The sequence below is a fragment of the Odocoileus virginianus genome, chromosome 17 (genome assembly GCF_023699985.2).
Source record: "Odocoileus virginianus isolate 20LAN1187 ecotype Illinois chromosome 17, Ovbor_1.2, whole genome shotgun sequence".
Lineage (NCBI taxonomy): Eukaryota > Metazoa > Chordata > Mammalia > Artiodactyla > Cervidae > Odocoileus > Odocoileus virginianus.
Window position 1 is genome coordinate 46738135 of NC_069690.1, and position 14161 is coordinate 46752295.

The window sequence follows — 14161 nt, forward strand, 5'->3', positions numbered from 1 at the left end:
CAAACTTTTCAAAACGCGCGATTTCTTTTAGCGTCTGTCAGAAGAAACAAAACCAACAGATCAAGCCTGTGATTTCACAGATCTTAACAATGCCTGGGACAAGATCAGGTGAAAAAGGAGCCGTGAAATTTCAGAACTCGGTTGAATAAGCAACGGGATGGGGTCTGGGGATGGTCAGGCACAGACTGACTCAGGTTTGGGACGTCCACCTTTCCCACCCCGCAGAGGCCTGGGCAGCCCTCGGCTCCTGGCCCAGCTAGAGAAGGGAGGGAGATGCTAGGCTGGGCGGGAGGGCCCCCCCCCATTACCACCCCGCCAGTGCCCCAGGCCCAATGAGGATGCTCCCAGCCTGGCCCCTTCCCGCAGGTTTTTCCCGTCTGGCAGGAGCCCTGGCAGGCAGGCCGGCAGTCTGGGCGGGGACTCGCGGCTGGCCGGGGCCCATGTGCCCTGCACCCTGCCTCAGGGTGAAGTGAGAAACCTGACCAGGTTCCAGCACAGATGGGAAACCCCACCCCAGGGCCCGCGGCGGGACAGGTGTGGCTGGGCGGCGGGCTCCCTCCCACACCCACACAGGCCTTGGGCCAGGGCGTCTGAGCCCGGTTTGGCAACGTCCCCGCACTGACACAGCAGCTGCCACTCCCCAGGCCTGGAACCCAAGATCCAGGCCGTTTTCCGGGCAAGCGCAGCTCAGGAGCTCTGTCCTGGGCGGGGGAACACCTGCTCTGGTGGCAGGGCTGAGGAACTGGGGTGCCCAGGAATGGATATCAAGTGAGGGACGGGAGGACGTTGGTCCCGACCAGGAAGAAGGCCGAGGAGGGGGAGGCATGTGTGGGCAGTCATGGCCACATCCACAGGTGGGCCCAGCAGAATCAGGGCCTGGGGCAGCCACCAGCCTGGAGCTGGGCAGAGGCTGTGAACTCTGGGGGCCAAGGCCCACCCCCTCACCTGCCCTGGGAAGGCCTTCTGAGAGGCTCAACCTCAGGCTGATCAGGGGCTGCAGAGGGTGAATGAGCTGGACACAGAGCCCCGGGCCTGTCCTCATCCTCCCCCTGGTCCTCCCCACAAGGACCCTCAGCTACCTGCTGGGGCAGAGATCTCATTCACACACAGGAAAGCAAGTCAAAGGCAGGCCCCTGGCCTCCACGTAGCCCTGGGGAAGCTGAGCAGAATTCTGCAGGCTGATCACGATCCCAAGGAGCAAGAGAAGGGAAGGCCAGGATCTAATGAGCAAAGGTGATGAAGAGACTCTGCCACACCATGGGCCTGAGGACAGTGCAGAAGGCCTGGGCTGCCCGAGCCACAGCTGGCTCACTGTACCCGCCTCTCAGGGACGAACCCTCGTCCCCAGTGGCACAGGCCTGAAGCTGCGGAACGCAGGGGATGTCCGCGGTTCTGGGGGAGCCGAGGCAGCCTAACAAGCCTGTTTCCTTTTCTGGGGTTTGCACTCTACCATCTTGAGATGCCATGTGCAAGAGTCAGTAACACACACGGCCCAGCACGGGACCCAGAGCAAGGCCCCCTGGGCAGGGCTCCCTCCAGCTCCTCCTGGAGCTGTGTGTGTGTGCCTGCATGGGTCTGCAAAAGTCTCCACTGTGGCAATGTCTCCAAGTCTGTGTCTGTGCAGCAGGGGCTTGGACTGGCCACACCCAGCTCCCCTTTCCCTGGCTGGGGCTTTGGTCTTGGTGTTTAAATGACTTACACCCCAACTTTCTCATCTGAGAAATGGGATCATTTTCAATACCTTTCTCACAGCATTAATTGTGAGGGTCAGATGAGGCCATATTCTAGAGGTCTATACACAGTGAAGGTTAAATCAGTGGCAACAACTGTCTCCCTTCCCCCGAGTTTTACTCTCTCTTAGCCTCAGTTTCCTTATTTAATAACAGCAAACTCCCAGTGGCCACTGGGACCCAATATGTCAGTGTTTGAGATGGGACTTTGTGACGGTTTCCTCTTCCAACACCTTCCCGTGAGCCCCAGGAGTCTCTGTGTCTCAGGGTGCAAGGACAGGAGCCCAGGGAGATTCAAGAGCTCCTTCCAGGAGCATTTGAGCAAATGGACCCCATCCCCTCCCTGCCTGGATACAAACAGTGTAAACACCAGCACAGCACTGGGCTGGGCTGGGCTCTTGCTTGCCCTCTCTGGGCATCTCCCAAGGTCCCCAGGGCAAGGCAACAGTGGGATGGGGTCTTGGGGAAGCACCGGGGGTCTGGCCTCGCCAAACCTCAGAAGATATCTTTTTTTAAGTTATATAAATAAAATGTATTTGTGTATATTGACTTTGTACTCACAGCTCTTTTTTTTTAAACAGCTCTATTTAAAGCAATGCTGTTGCATTTGCGCGCTCTCTCTCCCTTTATACAAAACTGCTGAACTATTTGGAAGCCAGTTGCAGACACTGACACTTCACCCCTAAATACTTCAGCATCTCAATTCCAAGAAGGGCTTTCTAACCTCGTCATGCCCTGGAAATGTAGATGGCATGATCTCTCAGATCCCATGAGGCCCATGTGCAAAATTCCCCACTTCTCTCTGAAACCCTTCAGAGGTGAATCCCACACCAGCCTTTTTTTTTTTTTTAACATGGACCATTTTGAAGCAACCAGAGCAGTTGTTCTGCCAAATGGTTTTCAATTTGGGTTTCCTCTATTCTTCCCTTGTGACTCAACTCAGGTTAAGCGTCCTGGACAAAAGCATCTCACAGGTGACACCGTGAACCACCTGGAGGAAACTGAGGCTCAGAGATGGAGTGGCAGGATCATCACTGCCAGGCCTGGCCCCTCACCTACTGCTGCGGGGTGAGGGTGCTGTCCACCACCTGCAGGCCTGGATGGCGAGGCTCCCCCTTGCAGCAGTAGCTGTCTGCTCAAGGATCTCTCTCTGGGGGACTGGGGGCTTCTTGAGGGGGCACCTGCCTTTTCTTCACCTCTGAGCTGGCCAGGAGCCAGCAGGGAGCAGAGAGGACCCAGGATTGCTGGCAGCAAAAGGTGGGGTCCCTGAGGAGCTTGGCGAGGGTGTCCCTAGGGTGCCTGAATCTCAGACGAAGAGGCATGTGGGGCTCAGGCCAGGTCTTGGAGGACTGTGGGCAGAGCAGAGCCAGGAAAAGTCCAGACTGGAATCAGCACATCTTTTTCCTAAGAGACTCAAGAAGGATGCAAAGGGCCCATGATGAGGCCCCTGGGATACAGGGTGGGCCTGCCGTCTAGTTGGGACCACCCTGTGTTCCTCCTCTGTAGCCCCCAGTGCCCAGAAGGGAGGTGGGGGCAGGGATTGTATCACCAATTTTCCAAGGTCTTCTCTAATGAGGGCAGAATCCCAAAGGTGACCTGTGTGGCTGAAAAGAGGAGGGAGCCCTGTCAGCTTGGCCTAGGGGGTCTAAGGCCTAGGGGTGCACCTTCACGGCACTGTCTCTAAGGCAGTCCAAGTGTGTGGGGCCACCACAACTAGAGACAGCCAGCCCCCCTCTGCTTTCACGCTTTTGCTCAGCACCCCGGAGATGTTCTCAGGACCAGGGACCACACCAGGACAGCTGCATCAGCAACATATCCTTAAGTCCGTGGGAACTTCTCCTAGGCTTTCTTGAGGCCAGGACACTGTTACCTGCAGGGACCAGGACAGGGCCCCAGGCCAGGTGCACTGAGGCCTCCAGTCATGCTGGCAGTGGGGGGAGAGGAGAGGAGGGCACTCATCAGAGCCGAGTGGCCGAAGGGTTGTCAGTCGCTCAGTCACGTCTGACTCTTTTGTGACCCCATGGACTGTAGCCCACCAGGCTCCTCCATCCATGGAATTCTCCAGGCAAGAATACTGGAGTGGGTAGCCATTCTCTTTCCCAGGGGATCTTCCCAGCTCAGGAATCGAACCCATGTCTCCTGCACCGCAGAGAGATTCACCGTCTGAGCCACCAGGGAATGGCCAAAGGGTCACTGCAAAACTTAGAGAGCAAACAACAGGCCTGACGTGACTTCAACCAGAGCCAGAACGCCAGAGCTGGAGCGTGTCTGTGTTTCAAAGGGCTACGTTCCCATAAGGGTGCAAAGAAGCATCAGACCAGTGAGTCCCATGCTGATGTCACCCAGGTACCCAGCGAGGCTCTGCTGGATGGGGGCCGGTCAGTGTGAAGAGGGAGATAAGGTCCCAGAGGGGAGGTACCCCCTTTTCTAGGGATGTCCTCAAAGTGGAACCTCCCCCTCCCCACCCCATCCCGCTTTACCCCTCCCCCATGGCCCCGGCTGGCTCCAGGCCCCAGAGCTGTGTGATGAGGCATGAGCGCCTTGCCCTCAGAAGCAGCTTAGCCCAGGAAGCTGGGACAGCTGTCTGGCTCTGGGCCACAGGCACAGTCTCAGGTGGGGGTGGGGTGGGGGGCACCATTAGGTGCCCTGCTGGGCTGACGACTTTAATTAATCTGCAATATGTCGTGTCGTGGACACAGGCAGGCTTCCCAGGCAGACAGGCCTGGTTCACATCCTGCTGTGTGCCTTTAGGCACATAGTGAACCTCTCTGGGCCTCTTCATCTTTAATATGCTAAGGCTGTCGAGTGATGACAGAGCCAGTTTCTTTCTCTTCCTTCTCCTTTCCTTCCTCCCCTGTGTGCCTGCTGCCTTGGGACAAAGTTATTTGGCAGTCCCCATAGGGTGGCCATGGCAGGCAGTGTGGGCCAGCCCAAGCTCACCAAGCCCAAGAAGAGGTCTGTACCTGCCAGAGGATAGAAAGGCCCTGACCAGCTGTGGCAGTCAGCCTGGAGCCAATTCCACCAGGACAAGTGGGACTTACCCCTTTTTCCTCCTCTCATTGCTCCCTTTATCTACACTATCCTTCTCTCCTTAATCATATCCCAGTTCCTCCAGCTTCATTTTGGTCCCATTTCACCAGCCTGAAGATGCTGGGGTGGTGAGGTCAAAAATGGGGGTAGACTGCATCCCAGGCCCCCCATGTGCCCCTGCCCTCAAGGAGAGGGTCTTTCTTCTGTCCCTTGTGAACTTGGTCATTGCAGGGAAGATGCCAGGTGGCCCTCTCAACCCTCCCCACCTCATCTTTCTCCCTAGGGGTTTGCTCTGATCTCTGATTCTCCAAAGAAAATTTATGGGTGGAGCCAGTGAAGTCAGCTCTGCCACCAACAGGCTGTGGATGCTGAAAAGGCCAAGAAAATCATCTTTGTGCCTGGTGAAACATTATCATCCATCCATCATTCATGCATTCATTCATTCATTCAACAAAACATTTTTTGTGCCTCCTATCACTAACTGCAGCCTGTCCAGGCCTCCTGGGCAGTAGCTGGGCTGCCCGAGTCAGAACCATCTAGGGTACGTGCTGGTCATGCCCACACTTCCCAGGCCACTATCCAGCATGCGCTTTCACTGAGGGCTCCAAGAACCCCTCACTGTGGTGAAGTGCTGTTGAGGATCCAGTTATCAGGCACTGTTTCCTCGCTGCTCCCAGGGATGCAAAGTCCTGAGCAGAGGCCTGTTTTGTCCAATCACTGATTTTCCACCCAGGCCTGACAGGATGAGGCCCAGAGCTCCACAATGATAGCAATGGGGACTGTGCCTCTTTACAGGAGTCCTGGGAGGAATGTTCCCAAGCACGAGGCACCCTCTGCCTTGGGTGGACCAGCAAGACCTCGGTCATCTTCAAAAGAAAAGCTCCAAAGTGGGGGAGGCGGCCCTGATGCCATATGCAGCCCTCATGGCCATCCTCTCTTCTCTCCTTTCAGGGCCTCTTCCCCCGACAGGCCTCCAAGTATACAGTCAGGGTTCCCCTTCTCACACCTCTGCTGTGTAAGAGAACCCAGCTGGAAGCACCCCAGTGGACTTCGTGGGGTCCAGGTTTCATGGCAAGAGACCATGGGAGTGTAGAGGTGGCTCAGACTCTCCCCAAGCACCCTCCCTGCTGCCAGCACTGCACCAGCACTGGGGCTACAAAACTCCTAAATTGTGTAAGGAACCCCCCCAGCCCCAGCAGATATCATTCATGCTAGTGGTTTTCAGCCGTGCCCCCACCCACCCCACCAGCCTTCACCCAGGCCCCCTCCTCCCAGCCGGCATGATTAGCAATGACTGCATCGTTGGGAAAATTATTAATTTCCATCCATCAAGTTTACTTCTGGGAAAGTTTGCCAATTAACTCAGCAGGCCAAGGTGCCCAGAAGAAAAGGGAGAGGGAGGCAGAGGCCTGGGACAATCCTTGCGGGGCGGGGAGTGGAGTCCATGAGCCTTAGGAGTCTGGAGGGTGAGGAGGAATTAGGAGGCTGCTCCCCAGCCCCCAGGCACCCACCTGTGGGAGTGAGCGGCAGGAGGGGCCAAGGCTGCCTCTCTCTGGTTTTCCTGGCTGTGGCTGTGTGATGCTAAAATCAGGGGATGTGTGTGTGTGTGCGTGCGCGTGCGCAGGTGCATGTTGCAGGGGGTGCATGTTGCTTGTCAACCTGGGCCAGGAGCCCTGGCTTTGACAGTGTCCACGACAAAGTCACTCGTCTAACACTGGATGTCTGAAAGGCAGATGCTGATGGCCCAGGACCCTGTGATCACCAGGGATGGAGTGGGTTCCAGGCTTTCTGATGTTGTGCACAACAATCCCCAGCCCTGGTCCTTCCCATACTTCCTTTCCCTATTTTTTTTTTTTTGTCTGAAGCCAGCCCCCTCCACCTTCGAGGCCAACTTGCAAACTCTCCCACAGGTGTCCTCACCTCTCAAGTGTCCGCTGCGGTCTGTGGCTGGGCTTGGAAGGTTGCTGTCATAATCCTGGGTTCTCTAAGTGCCTGAGGTCTGTCTGTGGGTGGGGGGTGAAGGGGTGCAGAAGTAAACCAGGAAGACACACCTAGAGAGTGTCTGGGCCCTCAGGCCTTGGCAGTGCATATGGTGTCCGGGTTAAGCACACAGCGCTGGGGACAGGACAGCTGGACCCTTCAGAGGCTGTAGAAATGGACATCTGACTCATAAGGCCAGGAAAAGGCGGACAGAGCCACAGCTAGGCTCCTAACACAAGGAGCCTCCAAAGGCAACAGGCAGGCTACTTTGGGACCTGAGGAACCTGCCCAGCCGCAAGTGGGGCGGGGCGGGGAAGCCTCTGTGCCCAAGGTCCCAGGGCCCCCGGAGACAGTCCTGCCCAGCACGCTTCCGGACGTTTGGCTCAGGAGTGCTTCCCCGGCCCACTCTGCAGGAGCCAGAGACAGAAGGGCGAGGCCTTGGAGTCAGTTTCCACCGCTTTGTAAAAGGCAACCCAGAAGGTCCAGCTCTCGCCAACCTAAAGCCAGGGCCCACTCCTTCAGTCTCCTCTGTATTTTCTGCTGCTCCAGGTCGCATTTCATCTCAGCCACTTCCTGTCCCTCCAAATGGATGGGCTGTGGCCCCAACCCCCTCAGTGATACCCGAGCTGCCCCCCCATGAAACCCCATAAATACTTAGAAACATAAATTAAAATAAATTGCATTTTTAAATTGCAAAATCAGGGCCATTTTATCGTTTTTATTGCATAACAACCATTAATGAACTATAGTCCCTGCCACCTTAATTGCCTGGAGACTAAAGTTCAATTCCTGTCTTCGCGCAGGCCGGGGACCCTGCGTCACAGAAGCCACGCACCTGGTGTCACACCAGGGTAAATACATTTACGGGCAGGATGAGGGGCTTCAAGGAAGGCCCTGTGGGCTCTGCAGTGTGGCCCCTCCTGAGTGAGAGGAGTCAGGTGTTCCTGGGGACCACTGGATACAAAGAAGCCTCTTCCCCTGGACCCCCTCCCCTCTCTATCCAAGGAGTGGGGGGAGATGCAGGCCCAGGCTGAGCTGTGTAAGAGCTGCCAGTAGCCCCTTCTACCTTCACCCCCACACCTCCAGTGAGGCTGATACAGGGAGGCCCAGACCAGCCACACACTGCAACACCCGCTGGCCGGCCTTGCTTTCCCTGGCCCCTCCTGGGCCTGGCCTTGGCCATTTTCCTGGGCTTCTTGCCCCAGTGGGGGAGGGGGCCAAGAGGGTCAGAGTTCCCCTCTGCTTTCCACTCCAGGTAGCGGGGGTCCCTAGGGGTGAAGCTGGAATCGGGGTCATGTGTATAGTTAGCAGCCAGAGTACATGCCCCCCTACCTCCTCCTGGGTCAGACAGGTGGGCCCCAGATAGCTGCCTGAAGCTGAGATTCAGCCCCAAGGGTGGAGGAGCAGCATCAGGGAACAGGACTTCATGCCCAGCACAGAGAGTACAGAGGCCAGCAGGGGACTGATGGCCCAGGGAGGGAACAGATTCCCTCCCCAGCCCCCTCATACCATCCCCCAGGGCCCAGGCCCATTAATCTTTAACTGCCTCTGATCTAAAGCTGACCCCCAAAGCAAACAGGGATAGGATTCCAGGGGACAGGACAACCCCCCCCCCCCCCCACTGCCCCCAGTGCAGGGGGCGGGGAGCTGGAAAGCTCTACCTCTTGTCCCTTCCCCCACGGATGCTGGAGGAGACTACTCCCCAGTTCAGGAAGCTGTGACCTCTCCCAGGAGTGATGGGGGCAAGGGCAGGACCCCACGGTAGATTTGGGAGTCAGACTCGAGGTAGATTTGAGAGGTTCTGAAGGACGAGGAGGGGGCTGGGGTCAGAGTAGGAGAATTGGTCCCCACTCCCCACAGAAGTCTCCTTAGCATCCTGAGGGCAGAAGCGTCCCTGGAGAAAACAGGGGAGGGGGCACTTCCTCCAGAAATCCGCTAGTCTATTGTTACGCTTTCTGAGACCAGGGAATTTTTCCAGGAGGTTGCAACAACCAAAAATAATAATAATAACGCCCCTCCCCCAGCAGCAGGAATTCTGAAAAGAAAAAAAAAAAAAAAAAAACCCAGCTGCTGCCGCTATCAGGCCGAGGAAAAAACAAGGTCAGACGCTGCGAAGATTTAATTTAAGGCGCGCACCCACAGCCCGCCAGCCACGCACCGGAACGCAGGCCGTCCTCTGAGCGCAGGATGCGGGGTTCCCGGCCGCGCGGATGCCACGTGGAGCGCCCGGGGACCCTTCAGGCCCCGGGGACACGGGCTCGCGCCTGGCTCCCCAGTCGGAGGCTGGGTCTCGGGTCAGAGATCGACCTGGGAAAGGGTGGACCGCACTCAGGGCTGCCTTCCGCCCCCGATCCTCGGAGAGAGGGTGGGGGCTAAATCTGGGCTAAAACCACCCAGTAAATGGGGGAGGGAGGAGAGAGGAGGAGAAGGGGACAATGCGGTCGGGAAAATAGAGCCGGATCGTAATGAGAAGTGACAGTAGAATGGGCCGCGGGCGCTGGCGGGCCAGGCCCGGGCAGGGCCACCGAGTCCCCCATCCCCCCATGGTCCTCCGCCAGCCGAGCGGGCCGCGCCGGTCTCCACCGCCGGGAGCCACTGTCAACTGCTGGGCGCGGAGAGGGCGGCCTCCGGGATCTGCACGGAGGCCGGGGGTTGGCGGGCCCTAGACCGTCCTGCGCGTGATGCCCACTCCCCACGGGACAAGGCGGGTCCTGGAGTCAGCCCCTGCGGTCGCCCTAGGGCAGCCCTTGTGGTCGAGGCGGGCGCGGAGCGGGCCCAGCGGGAGTGCAGTTGTTTTGCACAAAGTAGCGTGAGCCTGTTCCATTCACGGTGTCCCGCCGCGGGCTCTGCCAGGGGAACGCGCACCGGGCTTTCCGAGGGGCGCTTTCTCCATCCCACCAGCGCTGTCGGGGGAGGCTGTCCTGTGCCGGGGGCAAGCGGAGGCTTCGGCCCTCCGCGGGAGCTCCGAGGGCCCCAAGACTGTGGTGCCTGGGCCGGCATTTCGACTTTCCCAGACTCCGAGGAGCGGGGCCCCAATCCTTTCCGGGTAAATGGCACCGCGTGCGCACCGCTAGCGAGGCCAGTCGTCCGGCCTTCAGGCACAGGGGCGATGAGGCCGGCTGCCTCGCGGAGCCCCCGGCCGGGTTGCGAGTGGCTTTTCCCTGACCGCCCCCTCCCGAGTGTGAGTTCCTGTCTCACCCGCAGAAATCAACAAATAATTCTCGGTATTTCCCAAACTGGGGAACCGAGGGTGATGAAGAAGGATGGAGAACAGAGGGGACAGGGTCGAACCCGTTGTTTTTTTACTTTAAAAATTATATATTTTATGTCACAATCGCTTTTCCTTAAGACCACAAACATCCAATTTGGCTTGGCGTAATAAAATCAGCCGGAGCTCCCTTAAACGGAGCCATTCCGGTGAATTAAGTTGTGAAATCTAATCTATTATATCCATAAAGGAGAATGCTTTCATTGTAAATTCAGGTTATAAAGAAACTATACCTGGGCCGCCAGCCCTCCTTTCGGATTTGCTACTCGAAGCCTTATCAAATTACTTCAAAATGTTGGGCTACCCTCTCCGTATCTCATGGCAATAGAAATTAAACGTTGCAACATTTCTTATAACACTATGAAAAGGTCAAAAACAACTGCCACAACAGGGGGTATAATTTAAAAAAACAACAACAAAAAAGACAGCCCCCCCCCCCCCACCTCTTCCCTTCATTGGAAAGTTCGGTTACTATTTTCCCAATTAATTCAAGTTTTTAAAACGATCTAAACAGGCCGAGACTTCTTTCACGTTCTCTCCCACCCAGGCTGGTCGGGGGCACAGCTCCCGGGTGGATCGCACATGGGCCCAAAGACCTCTGATGCTGGGACCTCTGGAGAAGGGTGCAGAGACCTCTAGGCTCAGCTGAACCTGCATCAGCGGTCCCCACCCACAGCCGGCACACCTGAGCCAGGGAGGGGGTCCTTGGAAGCCAGGCTGGCTCTCCTGACTTTGGTGCCTAGTGCACAGGCCAGGATGCCACTTGTCTCAGCAATGGACTGGCCAGACAAAGGAGTCGCTAGCGAGGGTTAACGGCCCCCCCAACACATGCCCTTTTTGTCCTCCCCACCACACCCTCCTGAGGCAGTTCAGGTAGGGGAATACAGCACCCTTGTAATATTTGTTAGCAAAATGGGTGAGGGTATTTGCTGCCCTTCCTCGGATGGGGGTCTTGGGCCCTGGTCACTCGCTGGCCAGACCACCCCTTTCCCCTACCACACCTTCATCCATTTCTGAGAACTCTGCGCCAGGCAGAAATTGAGGCCTCTGAGGACTCTGTGAGGAGATCGGTAAGTTCCCAAATTCCCAGAGAACCAGAAGACACAGCTTTTGTCAGGCCCGTGAAGATTTATGAGGCTCCATCAGAGTGTCGGCCAGGCCTCACTGAGGCCGCCAGCCAGCGTGCCTGTCTAATCTTTGATTTCCATCTAATTATTTTTTTCCTGCCACTTTCAACTCAGAGTCCGGAGTGGCAAACAAAGGGAAGAAGATGGGGGATGGGGCCGCCAGACAGTGGTGTGGGGTAGGTTCCGGATCCCTCAGGACCGTGGGGGGGCACCCCTTAATGCCCCAGGCTCCCAGTAGGGCAGATGAGGGTGACTACTGGAGCTGGGACCATAGGGGGACTTGTTCTCTGGCTAGGCTCACCCCCAGTCGTTGGACTAGAGTTAGTGGGAGCAGGGTTCTGAACCCCAAGCAATCCGCAGGGAAACTAGTGCGCCATGGGGAAGTGCTTCAAGGGGAGAATACCTGTTAACGATCGCAGAAAGAAAAAAATACTTTCCCCTAAATTGCAATTAAGGGGGCTATGGAGGGATTCCACAGGTCCAGTACACCCAGCCAGAGGCCACAGAGAAGGCAGAAGGAGGCCGGATTTTTCTTCCGGAACGGAAAAATGCCTGCCCAAGCCGGTAAGAAAAAGAGAAGCTCACATTTTTCATGTTAAAAGAAAAAAATACAAATGGAAAATGATTTTAGTGGTCACCACCCATAAGTCAACTAAAAACAGGCATAATTAGAGTGTGGGGAATCCAAGGGACCATAAATCTTCAACGCCTTTTCCACTGGAATCGGGAGCCTTTTATGGCTTGTTGAGTTTTAAGTATTTCGAGAGAAGTGAGGTCCCGGGCTTTGATGGATGCGGGTCTGTGTCGGGAGCGCCACGCCGGGCGAGCGGGGACGGGCGCCGCCGGGACACCGCGAACCTCTCGGTTCTTCCGGGGAAGGTGGAAACTGAAACTGTGCGCTTTATCCCCAGGAGAGGCGTTTCCCGCCCACCGGGTCCCTCGCTCCCCAGCCCGGTAACCAGGCTTCCCCAGAGCGGTGGAGGCTCGCGAGCTGGGTATTGGTACACATGCGGACTCTGGGGCGTTGATTCTTTTTCTTTCCAACCCAAACTCCGATGGGAATATTCGCTGGTGCGCGGGAACTGGGAGGTTTTTACAGCGGGCCCGATTTGAACCCTTTCACCTGGGCCCTTTGTTCCGACTTATGCCGGGGGTGGAAGGGGGGGGGGGGTCACGGTAGAAAATGACACAAAATTAACCCCTCCCTTTTAACCATCAAATCCCTAATTTTCAGTCTTCCCCTAAAGGGCAAGCAGTACGTTTCACTCCAGGGGGTATTTTTCCCCAGCTGGTGGAGACCAAATTGCCAATTTCTCATCGATCTAGCCCTCTTTTTCTGAAACACTCTCCGAACGAAAATATCCCATATCCAAACATCACCTAAAACTCCATTAATCAGGTAAGAAAACGGGAAGAAAGTGAAATGTGCATTCTCTCTCTCAAAGTCTCCCTAAATAAAAGCGCGCCCTTTCCTTCAACTGTCTCCAACCTTCCCCTTTGTTGTAAAGGCTGTCCCATCCTAAGAACTGGGGCGGGGGAAACTAGATTCACATTTGGAAGAGTTCTCCCCAGGAAACGATTCTCCTAAGACTTCTTTTGTTTGAAGTGGGCATGGGGGAGGGGAGGGAGCCCGCCCCAGGCCAGCTAAAGGGCCTCCCCAAACCACCAAAAAGCAAAGCCCAAGGGCCTCCCCTAACAGGCAAGTCCGGGACTCGTGTGGCTAACTACCGGACAAGGGGACCTGTCCGCCTAGCGCGGGATCAAGGTCGGGTTTCCCCATCCCGAGTTGCCAGCGATCGTCCCTCAGAACTGAGCGGCCCCGCTTGAAAATCCCTGGGGTTCCAGGGGTTAGGGGTGGGGGAGACTGCACAAAGCCCCATAAACCCAGCCCCGAGGCCGAAGAAGGGCGCATGGTCTCCTCGGCAAATTAAACGCAACCTAGAGGAAAGGGACAGGCTTTTGAAAAGAGACATCTCCTCCGAGCCCCGAGGTGGAGTAGGGGACAGTCCTCTGACCGAGGCCACAGGTACAGACTAGGCCAGTGTCTACCCCGAGTTCAGCAGCCCACCCCGAGCCCTGCAGAAAGACACGTGTGCAGCGAAAGGCTCTTACACACCAGCCGGGTTTTTATTCGTTCCCTACCCGGAGTGCGCCCTGGGCGCGCGGGAAAAAAGGAAAACGCACGTACCTGGCGGCGCTCCGAGGGCGGCCTCACGGGCCCGCCGCTGGCGAGGGGGCCCCCAGAAGCCACTCCCCGCCCGGCCGGTCGCCCCACGGCCCATCCCTCCCTCCCAGGCGACGCACCCCGCCGAGCCAACTCTCCAGGAAGCGCGAGGAGCTTCCTGTCCGCGCGCCGGACACGTCTTCCAGCGCCAGGGCCCGCATCTCCTCCCAGCGAGCGGACGCGCAGAGGAACCCCGAGGCCCAGCAGTCCCGGAGAGGGGCTCCAAGATCAAGGGGCGGCGCGTCCCGCCGCTACGCTGCGGCTCCGGTTGCACGTCCAGACCTGGGTCCGGGCGCGTCCTTCTAGACCCAGGTTCCCGCTTTCCCACGTTCGCGGCCGAGCTGGCGTAGACGGACGCGGAACCCTCGGGGAAGACGAGGAGGCAGCGGCGGCCGCGGTCCGCGCAGAAGCCCCGGGGCGGGAGGGGTGCTGGGCGGAGGGGCGGGCGGGTTCCCGCCGCCCCGCGCCCTGCGGCCGCCGCCCTCCAGGGGCTCTCGGCCCCGCCCCCGCGGAGGGGCCCCGCCCCCGCCTCCACTGGGCCTTGGAGTCCTCCCCCTCGGACACCCCCGCTCTCCCCCTCCTCTCCTTAAACCCCTCGCCTCTCCCCCCCGCCCCCGACCTCGAGCCCTCCTATCCTCCCCTCCCTGCTCGGCTCCGCGCCCCCGCCCCTCCCTTGCTGCTTCCCCCCATCCTCGCCCTTCCACCCCTCCCCCACTCGCTGTCCTCCCGCCCCGCCCTCCCCGGCTCAGTCCGCGCCCCCACCCCCACCCCCGCCCCCGCCTGTGCGGGTGTTCCCCCTGCT

The 14161-nt window shown here is 57.8% G+C and overlaps 1 long non-coding RNA gene across 2 annotated transcripts in view; it reads right to left on the reverse strand.

Moving 5' to 3' along the window:
* The window catches only part of LOC139039157 (uncharacterized), a 31123-nt gene extending 17225 nt beyond the window's left edge, over window positions 1-13898 (reverse strand). For both annotated transcript variants that reach the window (XR_011492395.1, XR_011492396.1), the window contains exon 1: window positions 13324-13898. This is a non-coding gene — a long non-coding RNA (uncharacterized lncRNA). The remainder of the gene's footprint in view (window positions 1-13323) is intronic.
* Between the last annotated feature and the right edge of the window lie 263 nt (window positions 13899-14161).